Consider the following 20,323-nt stretch of genomic DNA (forward strand, 5'->3'; position numbering starts at 1 on the left):
GCTGGATTTGATTTCACTTTATTTCTCTTCAAAGGCTGTGCTGTTTAATAAGAACTACAACAAAACAAATGTAAAAAAAAAACACAAAAAAAACAAAAAAAACAAAAAAAAACAAAACCCAGTAGCAACAAAAACAAAAACAAAAACCCAGTAGCAACAAAAACAAAAAATACGGAAGTATTCATTTCTACCCCCAGAAGTTGTTCTAGCTCACATTAGTTTAAATAAGATTGAAATTTCTCAACCTAAATTGCAGATAATTTGAGATAAACTTTGATGTGATGGAGGATATTTTTGAAAGAAATAGTATTGTGGTATTTCTCTGTAAAAACATATTAGAATCTTTAATGGAAAAGATGTATACATGCTGAAAACTGTTAATTAATAAGCAGTTTTTGATTCCTTATTTTGTAAAGGAGGGAAGAAAGATTGGTGAGAAATTCGAAAAAATGTGTACAGAGTATATTTTAAACGGCATTTTAATTCTGTTCAGTAAAATCATTTATTACTCCTGCTACAAAAGAGCCAGCCCTGTTGATTCTCAATGCTTTTTAATGCATTGTGACTAGCATTACAATGACTGATGCAACACAATGAGTGGAGGAAAAAGTTCTCTCTCCCTCTTCCTCTCTCTTGCCGATCAATATGCTGGAAGAAAATGTCACAGACTCCATTGAAGGTAATAGGTTTAGATCACCACTACACTTTCTATTCAATGAGCTGAGGCTGTTTGGGCCATTTCTGTTGGAAAATTCACCTGTTTGAAAAGATTCATTTTATTCAATGCAGTAGAACAAAACAGCAGAGCAGTGAGCCTGCTACACCTCCAGCTTCCGTCCTCCCTTTTTTCTGCTGCACCCGCACTCCAGTCTTGCCTGTGTAGCCAGATGTAATTGAAATATATGAAAATCTCAGAAGGCGGGCCATTGAGAAAGGTAATAGACAAAGCAGGCATGTCATTTTCTTTGTTACCTTCCCTCTACTTTTCAGAACTCTTTCCTCCCATTATGTGCTGTCTGCAGTGCCTTCTTATGCTGTCCTACTGAGAGATAGGACTAGCTGGATTTCCTAGGCCGACTAAGAATTCCAAAGCCTAGCTGAGGAAGGGTGACTGCACCCACCTTTAAACACAGGGCTTGTAACTCAGCTCACACCCAACCAATCAGGTAGTAAACAGAACTCACTAAAATACCAATTAGGCTAAAAGCAGGAGGTAAAGAAATAATCAAATCATCTATCGCCTGAGAGCACAGAGGGAGGGGCAATGATTGGGATATAAACCCAGGCATTTGAGCTGGCAGCGGCAACCCCTTTGGGTCCCTTCTCGTCATATGGAAGCTCTGTTTTCACTCTACTAAATCTTGCAACTGCACACTCTTCTGGTCCGTGTTTATTCCGGCTGGAGCTGAGATTTCACTCACTGTCCACCACTACTGACCGCGGCCATTGCAGACCCGCCACTGACTTCCACCCCTCAGGATCCGGCAGGGTGTCCGCTGCACTTCTGCCCATTGCTGCTCCCTATTGGGCTAGAGGCTTGCCATTGTTCCTGGGTGGCTAAGTGCCCGGGTTCGTCCTAATCGAGCTGAATACTAGTCGCTGGGTTCCACAGTTCTCCACTCACTGCATGGCCCAAGGTTCCATTCCTTGGAATCCCTGAGGCCAAGAACCCCAGGTCAAAGATCAAAAGGCTTACCACCGTCTTGGGAGCAGCCTGTCCCATCTTGGGAGCTCTAAGAACAAAGACCTGCCGGTAACACTACCAGGCTTCTCTGAAAACCTCTGTCATAGTGCTTTATGAGGTCTGCTCTTTGCAAGAGGCCCTGGCCTGTGGTCACCCCTTCCTTTTTTTATTGATGTCTGGGGCAAGTGCTATGATCCATGACTCTGCTAGGAGATTAAAATAATACCAGACCTAGATTCAGATGTTAATGCAAATACTGGGGTAATGGTTATCCCTTCCAGATACTCCTGCATATTACAAAACTATTATCTTATCCTTTTTTTTTTTAATTTTTGTTTTTAAAAAATTTATTTATTTGTTTATTTATTTATTTATTTTTGAGACAGTCTTGCTCTGTTGCCCAGGCTGGAGTGCAGTGGCATGATCTTTGCTCACTGCCACCTCTGCCTCCCGGGTGGAAGTGATTCTTGTGCCTTAGCCTCCCCAGTAGTTGGGATTACAGGTGCACACCCCCACGCCCAGCTAATTTTTGTATTTATTTTTGGTAGAGACAGGGTTCCACCATGTTGGTCAGGCTTGTCTTGAACTCCTGGCCTCATGTGGTCTGTCTGCCTCAGCCTCCCAAAGTTCTGGTATTATAGGCCACTGCACCCTGCCCATGTTATCCTTAATGAGCACCTTCTCCAAGTAGCTTCAGAAGATACACTTTTGGGAGAAGGAAACAGTCTATCCCATATTTGTATAGACCTGATTTGAAGATGTTTGGCAGCAAAATTATGGCCTTTTCTCTCACCTAATTATCAGTAGTGTAGAAAGGGTATTTTGTGTGAATGAACAGGAGTCTTCAGTGAGTTCATAAACTCCATCAGTCTCCCTACTTTCAGCTTTTTTTCATCTAGTATTTTTTTAAAACTTTGTAAAGTGATAAACAATTTTAGCTCCAAACTCTCTTTCCAAATAGATTATTATCCGTAAGCCTGACTTGAAATAATACTGGAACCAAAAGTGGGTATGAAATTAGGCTTTGCCTGTAAAAGTTTTATATTCATACTTTTTAAGATTTGTCCAAGATGCTTCCATTCCAGAGACTAAAGATGTATCCATCATTTGTCCGATTTTGTTATTTGTTTTTAGAGGCAATCTTGCATAGTAGTTAACATCTGAGGTCAGACAAGGTATAGGTTTTGGGTCTCAGGTTGTTGACTTATTAGAAGTATAACCATGGAAAATAAACTGTTAAGTCTTAGTTGCTTCATTTACCAGATCTCTAGAAACTGTTAGGTATTTAGGGATAAAACACCAAAGTTGGTGTGCAGTTGGGGGAAGCAAGTATGTATATAGGCCTGGTGCGGTGACTCACGCTCTGTAATCCCAGCACTTTGGGAAGCCAAGGTGGGAGGATCACCTGACGTCAGGAGTTCGAGACCAGCCTGGCCAACATGGCGAAACCCTGTCTCTACTAAAAGTACAAAAATTAGCTAGGTGTGGTGGCAGGCACCTGTAATCCCAGCTACTTGGGAGGCTGAGGCAGGAGAATTGCTTCTACCTGGGAGGCAGAGGTTGCATTGAGCCAAGATGGTGCCACTGTACTCCAGCCTGGGCGACAAGAGCAAGACTTTGTCTTAAAAATAAATAAATAAATAAATTTTAAAAATGTATGTATATAAAGCATTTAAAGTACTTAGCAAATATCTTGTAAATAACTATTTTTAATTATTTTACTACTATTATGAAGGAAACGATTAGTTAATATGATCCAGTCCATAATATGCTTATAGGAATCAGTTTTTTAGAGTTCCTTCATCTGATGAACAACGGATTATCAGATGGAGTTTGGAGTTTAGAGTGTTCATATTAAAAAGCATAAGCAGAATGGCAAAGAGGAATATGGGGAAATGGAGACAGACTTGACATTGTCCCACTTTCTCCCAAGATAGACACCCATAGGGTATTTATTTATGGGACACATTCCGGCCATTGCAAAATGCATTGAACTTCGTTATTAAAAAGCACTGTGGCATTATCATCCTATGAATGATGTTTATGTTGGGTAAGAATCATTAAAAGTTCAGATTCCAAAACTCTGGACATCCTTAGGCCCTCAAATTATTTAGTCAAGCAAAGAGAATTCTCATGCTAATGAGGGCAAAAAATTGGATTCCCCAGTTTACAGAGTATAGCAAACTGAACAAAATTGTCAGCAGAACATTTAAATTACTTTTTTGATAAGCTTGGCTATTTACAAATCATCAGACAATTACATCTTCCAAAAACTATTTAGCATCAATTCACTCTGCCTTTTCAACAGTGCACTTGACTAATTCCAAATAAATTGAAAAAAATTACCTTGCAGATTGCAAGAAACTGACCAAAAACAATTGCTAGGGTTTTAAATTGTGTATTGTTAAGCAAAAGAGTTTTCCTTTGCTTCATCATCCGTGTTCCAGACATTAACCCATTCGGACAGAGAGAAAGATAAACAATGAACCTAACACCTAAGATGAAGCTCCATCTTAAGAATCCCTATGAAGCAATTTTCATGAACTTTGAAATGTTACATTTAATGACATGGGGGGGAGATCATTCTTTAACATGGCCTAGTCCTGCAATTTATTATTATTGGCCATAGTCTTCTTACTAAAAGGGAAATTAGAACTCATAGATTGAGGCCAATATTTAAGGGATCCAAATCTATGCCCTAAGAATCAATTATAGCATTCTCCAGCAAAGCAGTGAAACCATAAAAGTTGATTCCTCTCCCTACACACTCTCAGAGATGCTCAGGACTCCACTCCTTACCACACCTATTGAGCTGTCTTACAAAACCAGCCCTGCGGAAAATATCTGCAAGGGAGAATTTTCCTCCTGAAATAGCAGCGCTTGGACAACAATTCCTCAGTCCATCTAAGAAAGTACAGAGGGCAGAGAGCAGTACTGACTCTAGTGGATGGAGCTTGATAAACGCTATTTCAACATCCACAGATCTTAGGTGTATATGCAAGCATGAGGGATGGAATATTTTCTATTCAGATATGGGGTACTTCTTCTATTAAAATTATGTCTTAGTCAACCCCACAATGGCTGACTAATCTGGTTTTTAATCAGAGAAGGTTTATTATTATTATTATTATTATGTTAACTTCAACATTCCTTAAGAAGAAAATTAAGACTGTTCACTTAAAAATAAATAAAATGTAATTTAAACTCAAGTGTCGGTAGTAAATAAGTTCATGCTTTATCTTTTTGTCTGGACCCTCTCCTGGCATTCTCTAGTTACCTTGAACATGATGGCCGTGTCTATCTGAAGACTGAAGTGATTGCACCAAGAAGTCATAATAGGCAGATTTCCTTCAGTCAGTGCACTGCCTTCCATGTAACCTTGTCTTTGAACATTTATGCCTTTTTGAGCTGTACTAAACTGGTATGGTGTGGTAAATGATATGGTAAACCATTAAGATGATGAATTCTTCTGGATCAAAGAGGTGGAAATGTCAAAAGCCTGTTACCAAAATACCAGGGGTTCTGTCTAGGTTCTGCTGTTTAACGCACAGAAAGCCAATCTCTGAGACAATTAGTATTTCCAGGGAAGAAGGCTTTCATTGGATACTGCAGTAGAAGAAAACGAGAGATAGTCTCAAATCTGTCTCCCTGACCGACTGAAATTGGGGTGTTTATATAGCGAGGAAGGCAGGAAAACAGGAATTAAGGAGAAGTATGGAAGCAGTCATGATAGATGAGGAATCTAGTGTCTGGTTGTTTGCTTGCAGTGATCTCAAAAGTTTCAGTTCCTTGCCTGTGGGTTGGTTTCCTGGGGAAAACACTCAGGAGACAAATGTAAGTTTCAAGTTTTAAGATCAGGGAGCGTCAATTTCTGTGTTTGTTCAAAAAACCTTAAATACTAGTTATATGGGACAATGGGTGGGTTTCATCTTGATGGATATAATGTATATTAAAGATATTTTAAAATACAATCAAAGGAGAAAAATTCACGAGGTACTGAGGGTGGAGATAAAGCTGCAAGTAAAAGGTAGATATAAAGGTCATCGTCTTCTGTGGGTTTTATTCTGCTCCCAAAAAAGAGACGCTTCTGAGGGGTAGACAGTTTTTAGCTAAACAATACATAACACTTTCACCCTGTAAATCAAGGTTTCATGAGGACTTTAGGAAAGGTGAATAGATTACTATTGCTCCAGTTCGTTTCTTCTATCAGGGGGATGGCATTATAGGACAGTGATTAAGTAAAGATGTATTAACAGTCCAGTGGTCAAATATCCTCCACTGAGGACAGTATTGGACAAAAGTAATTAATTTGATTTACAACAGCTATTGGTCCTAGAATACACTTGGGACTTTTGTCTCTCTGTAGTTGTTAAAAATTTTCTTAAAAGATAAAGAAAACACAGACACACGTGTTAACCCTTTGTTATTTATAGTACAGTTGTCATTCTTATCTTGGTAGTTATTTTATCCACTATATGGTTCTAGGTTTCATTTCCTTCAAAAGTCATAATAGTCTTTAGCTGAAGTGCTTACAACTGATCATTAATTTAGCTTCAGGGCATGAATACTAAAGAAAAAAGATACCAATTAAATTTCAATTGGCTATTTTTTAAAGCAGCAAACAGCAGAATCCCCATTTCAATTTAATTAACTTGGGAGAGGAAGTTAAAGGAACAAAAAAGGTGGACTTCAATATTTCATACTTATACATACTGTTTTGAAGAAATTTTTCTAGAAATTTTTTCTATATAAACAGGAATTAAACATAAAAAACTATAAGGAAACAGAGAGTGCTGACTACACAGGACAATTACCATTGCCATTATTATAAATTTGTATTATATTTTGCCACAAACCCAAGCAATAGTCTCTGTGATTGTAAGGAATACTCGATTTTTTTCTTGTTTAGCTTCAAGCCACCTGGAATGACAGAGGTCTATGCATCCCATACAACTTGAAAATTTTTCAAATTATTCCAGGGAAAAATGAAAAATGACATTTTTCAGTGCATGAAAGAGAGGTTATTCCTCATAGAGGAAAGACTATTCCTCTCTTGATGGAATGGTGAAGTCCAAGAAAGGGGAAGAAAAGTAATACAGAAAAATACTTTCCTTTAAACCATACAACTCATTTTCTCCCTTTCTTTTCGCATTTGTTTTCCTGCCAGGCTACAGCCAGCTTTATGTTTAGGTAAAAAATTCAGACCAACCAAATAATATAATATGAAGGTTGCAGATCTCTTCTTTTACCTAAAACAGTACTGTAAATGTCACCATTACTGCCGTATTTTCAGAACTCTCTAAATGCAGAAATCTAGAGGTGTAAAATAGTAATAACTTAAGGTGAATTTATCTTATCAGATTCCTAACGGTATAGTAAAGATCTGAGGGAATAGTTTTGTTGTTCATAGGTTTAATGGGATATTTATCTGTAAGGTGCATTACTTTTTTGAGAGTACTGGAAAGAGGCACAAAGTGAAGGTACTTGAATTTAGAGGTGAAGAAATCGGCAATAGTACAGTTGAAAGATTTTATCTCTCCCTCTCTTTGCTTATCTGTCAATCAATAATTTTATACCTATTTCTATGAAGAAAGAAGAAAAGGAAATTTTGGAATGCTGTCTGTATGCATTAAGCACATATAGAATTGTGGATAAATTGATATATTTAGAGATTAATAATAATCAAAATGTGAATCCACTGTCAATACTTTTATATACCTTCTTTCACATTTGACAGAATTACAATTTGAAGACAGAACTCAAAGACTTTAAGTTTTGTTATGAGAAGTTCTGTTTTCATTGTCATAGCCTAAGATGGTCTTGCTTCCTTGAAGACCATTCAGATAGGTAGTACTAGAAGATGGGCTCCTGTCCCATTTTCGTCGTGAGGCTGTGACTGGGGTAATTGCCTAAGCTCCCAAAGCCTTACTGACCCTATTCATATTATTCTTCAAGTATGTATTGAGCCTTGTTTTGTGCTAGGTTCTACTGTAGGTACTGGGAATACATCCGTGGACAAAACATACCAACTGCTAGTCAGGGAAGAGTGTTAACAAATGAATTAACACATAAACATATTCCAACATGGGAAATTTATGGAGAAAAGAAAAGTTAGGTGAGAGGATTGGCTATCAGGGTGGGGTCTGCAGTTTCATTTAGGCAAATTACCAAAGGCCTTCCTGATAAGATTAAAGTAGAGAACTGAAGGACTCGAAGCACTGGAATGTGGGTGAGTCCTGGAAGCTCCAAAGCCCATCACGGGGACACTGAGGAGAAAAATGTATCCAGAGTGCAGTGAGTGAAGGGAAGAGTGGTAGGAGATGAGGACTGAGAGGTGGGGGCTCAGGCAGGACATGGAAGAGGAAGGTCGAATCCTACCCAATGGGCTTTGCAGCCGTGTAAGAACTCTGCTATTACTGAGCAAAAGAAGAGAAACTCTTGGGAGGAGAGTGAACGTGATCTTTATCTAATACAACGTGAATGATAACAATACCTACATCCCTGGATTATTATAAAGATAAAATGAGATAATGCTTGAAAAGTCAGCACATAAAAATTGCCAATCGGCTTCATCAGTGCCAGCTACATCTAAAAACACAAACTGTAAGATCTGTTCCATAGGCTTCTCCACTTTCTTAGTGTTCTTTTCAGGTTGGGCTTTACCTCCCAACTAATCTATAAACTCCCTGAACACAAGCTCTGTCTTACATCTTTCTTTGTGTTAAAGAACCTAAATTTGCCCCAGTAGCTGATTCAAGATTTATGTGAATTGCTTGATTAGCATAAACAAAAGCAACAAACTGTATTAGGCATCAGCTCCTAATGCAAGCAAGGCTTATCACTGGTGAGAAGGAGTGTGAAAACAAGGCTGGGAACAATCTCTTTGTCAAGAATTAGAGCAGTCCATTCCCTGCCAATTACTCATTCAGACCCTTATTCCTGAAAGTCTTTTCTTACTACTTTCTCTCATATATCCTGGGAAAGAGTTGGATATAATTGTAAACAATATGATTTAAGATTGTTTAATAAGACTGTGAGTGTAAAGAAATAAACCTAAAGTAAATATTTATATTTTTACAAACTTAGTAAAAATATTTTTTTTTTTTTTTTTGGCCTCCATTTCAAAACTGTAGTCTTTAATTTGAATTTTCTCTTTCTGAATCAGGCCAAAATATTTGTTGAGTACTTATAGCAGGTTCAGAAGGGCTGAGAGCATGCAGCTGGCCTCTGTCTTTCCACATGTCAACAAGAAAGAACAATGAATTTGGTTCTAGGCTCAGCTTCGCTACTTTGGGCAGCAGAACCTAAGCTGCACTTTAGTGCCTGGTTTGTTTAACTATAAAAGCAGGTATCAAGCATATGCTGTGTAATGAATCACAGGGATGTGGAGGTAACCAAGCATGGAAAAATATATAAAGCCACTTCTTAAATTGTCTCAATTAGTCTGTCACCATCCCCCCTGAATATATGATCATTTATAATTAGGGGGGAAAAAAAGTGAAGTCAGTAAATTCTGACTTCTGTCAACTGAAGAATGGTGAGGTTGAGACATTTGGAAAGGAGAGCTTTATTTCTCATAAACGCTTACAGCCTGCAAGGTGGCCATTCTGACAGGCTGGGAAGCGTAGCCTCCAGTCAGAAATCCGAAACAGAAACTAAAGTGAGAGGTAAAGGGAACAGGAATTTATGCTAAGTGGGTGGCCGATTATACATATTCAATAAACTATAGGAGGAGTCATGAATATTTATAAAAGGAGAAATGTGCTTCATACCCTCCTGGGGCCCATGCACAAAAAATGGCTGTGTAACCTGGAACCCAGGGTGGAGTTTTCAGCCCTCTGATGTCAAAAGGTGAAGCACAGGACATGAAAACCCTCACGGCACATCTTCCATAGACTGGCCAGAGCCACCCTGTGGCAGATGGTCTCTTACCAGGAAGGAATGTTGGTCAGTTAGTGTCAAAACTGCAAAAAGGGAAGGGCAGCCTCAGGAGGCTGGGTAATACCAGCAGTGGAGCTGGTGTTTCCAAAGGGTTGGTTTCTGTTTAGCCCTTAGGGAAAAAAGCCTAAAGGCAGTTAGGGAGGGAGGAGGTATAATAGGGTGCATCTGGCCTGGGGCGGTGGCTCACTCCTGTAATCCCAGCAGTTTGGGAGTCCAAGGTTGGAGGATCACTTCAGCCCAGGAGTTCAAAATCAGCCTGGGCAAAATGGTGAGACTTTGTCTGTACTAACAATAAAAAATTGGCTGGGTATGATGGTGCATGCCTACAGTTCCAGCTACTCAGGAAGCTGAGGTGGGAGGATAGCTTGAGCCCAGGAAATGGAGGCTACAGTGATCCATGAATGCACCGCTCCATTCTAGGGGACAGAGCAAGATCCTGAATAAAAAGAAAAAAAGTCAGGAAGAAGGGAGGCATGTCTGACCTCTTATCCCTTCATAGCCGGAAACTTGGTTTTCAAGTTTCTCTGGGGTCTCCCTGGCCAAGAGAGGGTCTGTTCAGTGGGTTTGGGGGCTTAGAATTTTATTTTTCTTTCTTAATAGTACATTTTAAAAATGATTAATATGAATTGTAATGGCGAGGGAAAGCTAAGTGAAACAGGCAAGTTTTAAGATGAACTAAAGAGTCACAATTTTTTACTTTGCTCTGCAGTTTAACATCAGGCTTTTGGTGAAGTCACGGGTCTTCCTCCTCAGCTTCATTTAACTTGCTCACTTTGTCTTCTTTTTTGGTTTTTAAATCTTTTAAAAATTCCAGATGCATATTACATCCCATGTGTTTTATTAATTTAGCTAAGATGATCCTATTTGCTCTTTTACTTATTTCTCATATTTTTTTCCCTTGGATATTATTGAATATTCCTAATTTTTCCCCTCCTGAATCTGAGGAGGAAATTCAAGGTTGCACCATCTATCACATTTCCCCTTAGAAATTCCTCCAGGAGTCCTGGTTTATGCGAGCACCATCTACCTCTGGCAGCCATTTTGCACTTCATGCTTCCCTTATTAGTGTGCTAGAAATGTAGCTGATTGCCTCTGTGGCCCCTTAATTAAAGACAATTAAAAGTTGCTGGGTTACCATGGGGATGACTGATTACCCAGAGGAGTTCACATTTGAGAAGATGAACCCTCAATAGTCCTCTTGCATGAGAAACAAGGACTTAGCCCTCAGGCCCCTTTATTTCATTCCCACAATACTAAGAAGTTACCTAAGCTTTTATTAAGGCTGAAACTCCAGGTCCCTTTTCATACTGCAAAACAATTTATTAAGTGTCTCTTTATTCCCCTCTCCCAGGCCTCTTCTTAAATTTGTTATGACAGAATGCTAGATAGAAAGGTACTTAAAAAGCTAGTTAAACAAGCTAAGCAAACCAGCTCAGCTAACTAGAATCATCACAGTTTGTTTCATATCCCAGATCTGGAGAGGGAAACTTCCCCAGTCCTCTTGCTTCCAGCCCAGTTTTTATTAACTAGTATGCAGATTAATGTAAACTGTCCCTGACTCATGGCCTCAGTCCTGAGTTGCCAAAGGCAGGGACAAACTACTGGTTTGCTATTTCTGCCTCAGTCTTGTTAATTTTGTTAGGATGACTCCCTGAGTTTTGATAATTGGCCACTGTAAAGAGAAGATGAAGAAAGCAGAGGTAAAAAGTTAAGGCTTCCATTTAGTCTGGTCCTTTAGAATGCCGATAACTGACTCGATTCCTTCTCCTAGTTCTTACATTACATGTTATTTTTATTTATTTTGCTTTACTGAGCACGACAGTCTGATGCCTGATCCTATTTTCTTCAAGTTTGCCGTAGAGGAGAATCTTCCTTGAAATGTCACTGTTATCTCATGAATCAGTAATATGTTTACACGGTGCCACAATTCCTGCTGGGGATCAATTGCTCAGCTCTCCCAATGCTATCTGACAGGCTAGGTCTTCTACTGACTCCAGCTGGACCTGTTCACTGAGTGGCTGCCCCACTCCTCTATCTGGTTCTTATCTACTCCTAGCACATGAAACCTCCTGAAGGGGAATCATCCTATACCTTGTAAAGTCCCAAAAGATTTTGCCTTAATTAAGTTACTGAGAAGATGTTAAACTGCTTTTGCCTTAAAAGACAGTTTTAAGGCAAAACTGTGGACTCATCTCCTGTCTGTGTAAGGAACTCACACTTCCTCATTTATATGGCTGAGCATCCAAGACTTTGGTCCTTGCTGTTTTCAATGGATTCTATCCTCAGGAGTTCTAGGTAGTTTCTCATGATGATTATGGATGTCTAGATCATTAATCTAGACCAAGGCGCCTCCTCTGTTCTAATATTTGTCCTCAGCTCCTGCAGCAGCACTGATCCCCTGTGGAAGACAGACAAATACATCTTTCTGGTGTAGAAGATTATCAGTATGATCCGTACACTTAAGGAAAGATCTCATATTATTGAAACAAATATTTTATTTGATAAATTGAACTACAGAATAAAGCACTTTTAACAAACCGTACTTTCTGCAGTGGTTCTCTCTTTCTCTCGTTTCCTTTCTCCTTTCCTTCCTTCCTAGCTGTCTCCCTCATTCTCTTCCTTTTTTCCCTCTTTCCTTTCACTTCCTTTTTTTTCTTGATTAGAATTCTAGAATTTCTACTTAAGTGCAGAGATTCCTACCATCTGAAATGCCTGGTTTCAAAGGGAGAGAAGAGTAACCCACATATTTTTTTTCAATCCAAGGGAAATAATAGAAAGACCTGTGCCTTACATTTCTTCCCATTCTTCCTACGACTATATGTTATTCACAAAAGCACATGGCACTTGAATTCTAACAAAATTGTGATTAGTATTAAAGTGAGCTTCTCAAATGCACTCTGCACGTAACACTCCAACAATTCATGATGGATTTGCTGCCTTAAAAATAAAATAATCTTGATAATTTTTAAAACCAATAAGCAGAAACTAATTTCAAGAGCCTGCTTTGTGTGTTAGATTCGGAGCATAGCACTTAGTGTTTTCCTCAGATAATGGCAGCATAATAGGTGTGAAAGGCTGACAATTTGGACTTTGTGGGTGGTCAGGAAGGGGTCACTCATGGGGCCACCTGTCCTTTGTTCATGAGCAGCACAGCCATGTTTCAAGTAGTCCTGGGGTAAGGTTCCCTGGCACTGTGCTCTCAGCAGGATGCTAGCCTGACCTGTAGAGACCACCTCCGAGAGTGTGTGTAGTTCACTTTCCGGGACCGGCTCTGTCCTTGATCTCCGTGCTGTGACTGACATCAAGGTGACCAATTAGTGAGCACCATGATGGTGTTTTCTGTGATGTTGTAAGGGCACAGAGGTCACAGGCGATTCAAGCCCAACTAAATCCCAGGAGGCTGCACAAACCATGCCTCTGAAGTCTGACTTCAACACAGCATCCCGCAAATGAAGGTATGGCTCCTTTTTTGAACTTGACCGGGAACCTGCTCACTGAGCAGGTGCCTGAAATGCAGCTGCTACAGCAATTTTCAATAGCAAAGACATTTACTGATTGCCAAAACCCAGCTTTACCCTGAGACAAGGTAACCTGGGTCATTCTCAAGGGGAGATGAAGGCTGAATGACTAGGAAGAAAAAAATAGCTTTCAGGGTTTTTAGGGTTTAGGGGCTAAACTGTACAGTAAGGCAGTGACCACCTCTCAAACTTTTCTTTCAACCTCCTTCTCCGCTATATAATTTGTCAATATTTATTTTATAACAGGGTAACAGTCACGGAATCTTATTTTGTTTCTCGTTAGAATTTGCAAAGAGCTTTGCCATTCTAACAACGTTCTGAGTTAAGGGGATTAATTGTCTTCAAATATCTGATGAAACAAATTGAGATTTCTAGAAGCTCCTAGCCTGTTCTTTTCCACTCATTTGTATTCTTTGCCCTGTTTCGTTGGCAACTGCATAGGGCCAGTTCAGTCAATCCAGAATGAAGAATTGGCTGTATCCCTGATGGAGAGGCCAAAGGTCTCTGCACCTGCAGGATGGGCTGCTCTGGGATAGTAGAAGGTAGGAACAAGAGGCAGCTATGATTATTGAGTCTGGCATAAGAAAGATCAGAGATCATCAGCTGGGCACAATTCAAAATACAGGCCAATGGTGAATTTTTTACCTGTAGACAGAACAGTTCTGTCGTCTGATTTATTCTACTGAGATGTATCTTTGGTAGAATTGTCAGATTTAGCAACTAAAAATATAGGCCATCAGTTACATTTGGGTTTCATATAAAAAGCAAATAATTTTCATATAAGTATGTTGCAAATACTACATGAAACACATGTATACCACACATACACACATATGTACATATATCTACACACATATGCATATATATATATATATATGTGCTTCATTTATCTGAAATTGAAATTTAGTTTGGTGTTCTGTAAGTTACCTGACAGCCCTAGGTTCTGGGATCAGAAACTGACACAGGCATAGAGACCAAAGAGCTGGAAGGGTTCTGACACCAACTGGTAAAAGTGGCCAAAATTCAGTCAATGGTGGGGAGTAGGGGGAGCCAAAGGTCTGGATAAAGGGAGACACTGATATTTCCAATGCTGCTTTATGCCACGCACAGTGCTGAATTTTTCTCTTTGTTTGTTTTATTCTCAGTAGAAAATGTACAGAGAAATGCAATCAAACTATTCAATATAACATGGGTGTCACTTGACTTAGTAGCACGGTTTATAGCATCCTTCTACTTTCTGTTTGTATCACCTCTTCCTCTGGTGTTGAGATCCTGCATAGTTGTTTTTTTTTTTTTTTTTTTTTTTTTGGCTTCCACACTCACTCAGACATGTTTTGGGCATTTCTCTCCCTAGCACCACACACAAAAAAAGAAATTTGAAATCTGTTCCATGCCCTCTATCTTCTCAGTTTCTTATAAAGTGGTTAAGGCTAATTCCGTAGACTAAGTCATGCTGTCTTAATGGATGGTGATAGTTTAAATTACCAACACACATGAATAGGACCTTTAGGGACTTTATCTTGACTTAGTGGCTAAAGTGTGAATCTCTAGCAGTTAGGGAGAGGATATAATAGAGAGCCTCTTCCTGTTTTGAAAGTCATGCCATATTGAATATTGCTTGGAAGTAGAGATGGCTCTATTTTCAGAGAATGGGAACAGTTTTGGACTCTTGGGTTACATTTAGGCTAACTTTCAAATGATAGTCTGTGTTCTCCTGGAGAATTAACACATAGCCACTACCTACCCTGTTACTTAGGGCTGCCCTGTGAGTTTTGATCTCACACATTTCATCAAATTCTGAAAAGCTGCCTTTCTCAATCCTGATGGCAATATTCCAAATCACTTCCTGCCCTCCCCCCACTAAAAAAAAAAAAAAAAAAAAAAAAGAGAGAGAGAGAAGAAAGAAGAAAGAAAAGGAACACTCACTGAACTCACTGATATATACCCTAAAGCAACACACAAGAATCTGGTTATAGTATAAACACAGCTCCATGATTTTCAGATGAGAAAGGCTATAAAATGTGCAAATGCCAAGTGTCATTATAATCACAGAGTTTGTCTTGCTAAAGAAGCTCATAATTTCTCAGACATTTACAACAGCTATTTCTGCCCCCATGGAGATGAGTTATAATCAAATGCAACCACAGGCCATTGTCTCTGAGCCAAACTCCAAGGCAACCTCCATTAAAAATTACCAGCATTTTTCATTTGTCCTTATTTTGTGTAGGGATTATATCTAGGGAGCAGGATACCAGACCAAAGCACTGCACTCTCTAGTGAGGCTGTGCTGCAACCGGATTTTAATCTAAGAACATACTACTACTATGATTGGCATTTGTGTGGACAAAGGAATGCTAACAATTTACAGCTGAAAACCTCTTTCTTTTCCCTCTTGACTATTTATACTTGCTCTTCTCTCTCCCTATTTCTATCTGTCTAGTTTTCCCTTCCTATGTTTTTCTCCCTGTCTTATTCTCGCCTCTTCTCTCCCTTTTCTCTCTTTTTTCTCTCTTATTTCTTTCTGTGTGTTAATGCTGGGACTCTTATTGTTAATGCCAGAGGACTCTTCTTGAACTGACAACTGAATTGCCAGTGTGAATTTCCAGTGCTCTGGTTTATTTTCATTCAGAGTTGTTTTGGTAGGATTTCAAACTGTATTTACAAAACAAGAGAAAACGAGCCCATTAATCTCCTTTGCCTTCTCATTCTAACATTCCCACTTGCTCTATTTCTTCAAACTCTTTTTTTCTCTCTCTCTTTTTCAGAAATAGACTTTGAAAATAGACTTTGGTACTAATAAAATTAAGCTGATAAAGTTGTGTCAACTGGAATCCTAAGATGTGTAGGGTCTGATTATCATCCCTACTCCTGTTTTGTGATCACTCGAGTCTCCCATGTAGGTGAGAACCCTGTAAAGACAAGAGGAGAACGTTGCACAGGATGCCACTTTTATGTGTAGACATTTAACCCAGTTTGTCCTTGCCCACATGTTTCTATAGCTTTGTCTTTGACTCTCCCCCTTGTCATTTGATCATTTTTTTCTTATTCAAATGCTTCATTCCTATACTGCCAATTTACTTCTTGCTACTAGATCATTTCCATCAGTCTCAAGACATGTTATAATCTTAAAAGGAAACAAACAAACAATAGGAACAAGAAGCAATCCTCCATTAACCCACATTTCACTCCAGCTACTGTCTCATTTCTCTTTTCCCTTTGTGGCAAAACATTTCAAAACATTGTCTATATTTATGTGTTTGTGTCTTTTATGCACATACCCTTTCATGCTATTCTGAACCAATAGTCATTCCCATTGGTTCAGTGTCAACGCTACCACTAAGTTATTAAATCCAATGGCCAATTCTTATGACTTTGTTTATCTGTAGAAACGTACTCAGTGTGGACAACTGCAGACTAACAGTATAAAGAAAATAAACTTTTCATAGAAAAGAAGGCTCGATTCAAAAATAATGAGTCAGTACTGGAAGAATGAGGTGAGTTGATGTCTTAAGTCCCTAGTTCTTGTTTGGTGCCCATCGACTGAGAATTGAGACAATGAATGTAGGATTATAAAATTGGAAAAGTCAGAAGCCAAAAGTACCATTTTAATAATGTTGCCATGGGACACTGGGGGTACAATTGTGGAACAGTGGCACTGGAAAAATTTTTGCAATAATGATAATAACATTAAGGATGGCATCTCCATATTGGTGATGCTTGAACATTGTTTTGCAGAAGTCCTTGTGGAATCAGAATTAGTGGTATTGTTCATTTGCTTAGAGCGATTTACTGATTATTTTATCTATGTTCTTTAATATAGTGCATATGGCCTATTTCTTAACCCAAATAGATTTAATAGCATGTAAACTTATTTATTGCAAGATTGTGTATTGACACTTGAGAGTGTTGCTGCTTTCTGGGTTGCTGAATTGTCACAGGGAGAGCTCACAGGGAGAGCTTTAGCTTGCTATCCATACTCAGGAGTTCTGTCTGTGTTTTTACCCTTTTTCTTCTCTACTCTGATTTGGTTGTCATTTCGTGTTGTCAGAGTATTTATTGCTTCTAATCTATTGTGAACTGAGAAAACAAAAACAAATGTGCTGAAATTGTGTCTAAAATAAGCCAAAGAAGATCTGATTGAAGACCATATGTCTTAGTCTGCTTTGTGTTGCCATGACAAAATACCACAGATTGGGTAATTTACAAACAACATAAATTTATTTCACACAGCTCTATAGGCTGGGAAGTCCAAAATCAAGTTGCCAGTGCATTTGGTTGTCTAGTGAGGGTTTGGTCTCTGTTTCCAAGATGGCACCTTGAACATTGTGTCCTCTAAAGGGGAGAAATACAGAAAGCAGGATAAAAAAGACAAACTACCTCTGGCAATCCCTTTTAGAATGGCATCTAGTCCCATTCATAAGGAAAGAGCTCTCATGACTCATCACTTCCCAAAGGCAACACTTTCCAATGCTGTTGCATTCGGGATTAACTTTCAACATTATTTTGGAGGGGAAGAAGCATTCAAACCATAGCACCATGAGAATGACAAAATAAAGTTTGAATTTTTTTTTTTTTTTTTTTTTTTGAAACAGAGTCTTGCTCTGTAGCCCAAGTTGGAGTGCAGTGGTGCAATCTCAGCTCACTGTAACCTCCACCTCCCAAGTTCAAGGAATTCTCCTGCCTCAACCTCTGGAGTAGTTGGGACTACAGGCATGCACCACCATGCCCAGCTAATTTTTGTGTTTTTAGTAGAGACGGGATTTCACCATGTTGGCCAGGCTGGTCTTGAACTCCTGACCTCAAGTGATCTGCCCACCTTGGCCTCCCAAAGTGCTGGGATTACAGGCCTGAGTCACTGCGCCTGGCTGAAATTTTTGATTTTTAAGACCTTTAACTTCTCTAATCTGCCTAGCTAAGCACATATTCTTTTACTTATTTATATCATATGCAGTTTCATGCCTAGATGTTTATGTCCCACTCAGTATCATAAAACTGACTAGAGATTAAGTATTTAGAAGAGAATTCCATTCCAACTATCAATTTCACCTGAGTTCTACCACCCTGGTTAATCTCCCATCCTCTCAGGTACTATTGCTTTAAATGTCTAAAATGTGTTGGCACATAGTACAGCCCTCCTTATATCTTTATCTTTCTCTAAATTTACACAGTCTCTGGAAGTAATTTATGGGCACTTTGAGGTCAGAAACCAGTTTCATCTCATTTCATTTTATTTTACTTTGTTTTAGGTATTTACATCTACCTTGTTCTAAAAAAAGATTTAAAGCGACTAAAAAATTACTCACAATTCTGAAAAATAAATGCATAAAGAATGAAAAATTAGGAGGACAGAAAGTCGTGGTAGAAAATAAGATGAATTCAAGAGTGAGACTGATACATACAAGTGTTTGCTGTGAGGTTCTCTGCAATGCTCTAGATAGGTTATTATGCGTCATCTTTCTAACAGCAGACTCAAATATGAATTCTTCGTCAGGCACTTGGTTTACAATAGATATAACACAGATAAACAAATAAACAATAACGTCCAGTTGCTCAGGGAGAGCCTACTTATTTCTCATTTTCAGAAATAATGTCTCTAGGGGTCTTTATAAACCTGATGCTGTGTCAGGTAGTGAATAAAGTTTTTTTGTTTGTTTTTGTTTTTGTTTTTTGAAACGAAGCCTTGGTCTGTTTCACAGGTTGGAGTGCAGTGATCTGATCTCGGCTCACTGCAACCTCTGCCTTCCGGGTTCAAGTGATTCTCCTGCTTCATCCTCCCAAGTAGCTGGGATTACAGGCATGCTCCACCACACCTGGCTAATTTTTGTATTTTTAGTAGAGACTGGCAAAGTTTTTAACAGCACCTCCACATTAAGTATCAGCCAAAGAGTTTCATCTAGCTGTTTTGTATAATGGCCTTAAGTTCAGGCTAAGGCACACTATCAAGAATTAGATTTTCTACATTGTTATGCTCACATTGATTCAGGCCATTGATATAGACAATATTCAAAGGAAAAACAAGCTGCAGGATGCCTCTGGAATAAGCCAGCGCACAAATTGAACGCACACATATACATACTCTGTGAATGTTCGTTTCAGATTAGCTTGTGCTTTTATTTGGCTCTGGGAGTAAATGGGACATTTCTAATGAGTGCTCATCATTTTGGCAGCCAGACTACTCACAGATGATATGAGCCGCTAACCACCAGGGACAATGTTTGCCCAGATGTGACTCTATCTTATGCTACAAAGCATTGTAAATGTCAAACCCCTGGTTGGTATGCAATTCTCCGTTTACCATACACAAAGCCTACTGGAGAACAAAAGGTGCCAGATATGGATGTGTAAATCATTATAATGGGACCAACAGATCAACAACATCCCCCCTTAGAAACAGGATGGCCTGAGGTCACGCTTCTTAGATCACTAGCCCCTTTTCAAAATGTCCTTTTTTGTTTATCCTGTTTTTCAAGAGGCACCACGGGCTTTTTGTAATTAAAGTTGTATTGATTTTGTATTTTTAAAAAAGAATTATAAAAAGACTAGCATGAACCAGAACAAAGGCAGATAATGGATGGTAAACATGAGAAAAGATAACAGTCCAGCAATGCGCTCGTAATAATTCCCATATACCTGCTTTCCAAAGTTGATTCAGATGCTACTTTGTTTTAAAAGCTATCCTGTGTACCAGCAATTTTCAGCAGCGATCCTAGGCCGTTACTTAGGTTGATTATAGCAATTTTGCTACATCATGATATAGCAAAATGCTTTATTTTTGCTATGTCATGCTATATTATGATTGCGGTCTTTTTATTTTCCAAATCTTTAATTCATTTTAAAAGAAAGGTTTATTCCACGATGGCAATACAGTGGTTGAAGCTGGTGGCATGAAGATAAAAGAACTCTTTAGAACTTCAGGATTCTTCATTGTTCTGGCATTGCTGCCCACCTGCAGAGGGTCAGGCTGACATATCTTCTGGAGGCATATGGAGGTAATGGTTAACTCTGCAACGGTGAAGACCAGGGTAAATTGGGTGCACTAAAGAGAAAACCCTGAGCACTTCTGCAGCTTTGCATCTGGAGTCTGGTAGGACCCTTCAGTCCCTTTTGGGACATTAATTATAATGTGTAACGCTAATTTCAAATCTGTGGATAGACAGAAGTCATCAGAAAAGGTATGCTA

The sequence above is a fragment of the Macaca mulatta genome, chromosome 18 (genome assembly GCF_049350105.2).
Source record: "Macaca mulatta isolate MMU2019108-1 chromosome 18, T2T-MMU8v2.0, whole genome shotgun sequence".
Taxonomy (NCBI): domain Eukaryota; kingdom Metazoa; phylum Chordata; class Mammalia; order Primates; family Cercopithecidae; genus Macaca; species Macaca mulatta.